This window comes from Mus pahari, chromosome 21 (genome assembly GCF_900095145.1).
Source record: "Mus pahari chromosome 21, PAHARI_EIJ_v1.1, whole genome shotgun sequence".
NCBI classification, from domain to species: Eukaryota; Metazoa; Chordata; class Mammalia; order Rodentia; family Muridae; genus Mus; species Mus pahari.
The window spans coordinates 36,322,006-36,323,488 of NC_034610.1; positions in this window are offsets into that span (position 1 = coordinate 36,322,006).

The following is a 1,483-nucleotide window of genomic DNA, read 5'->3' on the forward strand; positions in this document are numbered from 1 at the left end:
GCTTCCTGCTTGGGCCTTTATCTTGATTTCTCTTGTCATATATAGTTCATCACCCTGCCCAGAGAGTGGAACTACCCATAAAGGGCTGGGTCTTCCTGTGTCAATTAACAATGAAAGCAATTTTTCACAGATGTGTGCACTGACCAACATAATCTAGATAGTTTCCGTTAAGAGTCTCTTCCCAGGTAATTGTAGGTCGTAACAAGTTTACAATGAAATGCAGCCAGCACAAATGTACTCGATGGCAAAGAGTCTCTCCTGTTCTGCCGGATTTTTTTTTTAAATGTTAATTTTTTATTAGACATTTTCTTCATTTACATTTCAAATGCTATTCCCTTTCCTAGTTTCCTCTCCGAAAGTCCCCTATACCCTCCCCCTCCCTGCTCCCCAACCCACCCAGGACTGCACTCATGTGCACACATACATGTGCACACATACTTTAAAAGTCGAAATTGATTGAAAACTGTACCAATCATAAGAGAATGGATGGTGATTTGACCCATATAGCTATAATATATATATATATATATATATATATATATATATATATATATATATATATATATTATAACAGTCACTGTGTTTACAAGGCTGGTGAGGCTATTACTTGGCAGTAGAAAGAATAAAATTAAAAATGAAATAGAGAGTGGGCATGTAAATGGAATAGCTGTCTGCTGATAGTCCTGAGCCATGACAACTGCTGGGCAAAAGTTGTAGGTACACTACTGCTGGCATCTAAGCTTCCAAGTGTGGCCACCTGCTGGCTCATCTGACTCACTGTTTTTGGAAGTTTGTGCTGGCTACAGCCTAGAGACAGAGATAAGAAGGACCTCTGAAAGAGACACACTATGAAAGGCTTCTGACCCGACGGTGACAGAAGACTTTCTATTATCACTGCCTTCTGACATTTGTTCTTTTGGTCATTATACACTGCCCTAACCCATGTGATGTTATTTCTCTACATACATGTGACAGTTTGGATATGAAATGGTCAGGTGGTAAAGTCTTGGCACCTAGCCCATGTTTCTTTTGGTTGGTGATACAGACTTTAGAAGTTGAATCCTACTAGGTGGATTTAAGGTTTTAAATTCTCTCTGTTTTTAAAATTGATTTTCTTAATTACTTTGTTGCAGTAACTTAAAGCTTACAACTTGGAGAGGTACTGTCACTTTAAGCCAAGAGGGTGTTGACATGGGACTCAGAGTTCTCAGAGAAAATATAGGATTGAGAAAACATAGGGCCTTATTTTATTTTCTGTAAAGAACGGCATACCCTGAGCCCCTGGGGAGACAGACAGGCTCACAGTTTGCCATTTCTTTCTCTTCATAACAGTGAAAGTTTTGCTCTTTGTGAAGTAGATTTCTTTGTGTCTGTTTTCATCATCCCTTCTGTGATAATCCTGTCTTTTGGAAGACAAAAGGATGGATACCTCCAGCCAGCTCCAGGTGTTCACACTCACTGCCACTGTGGCAGAGGCTGCTAT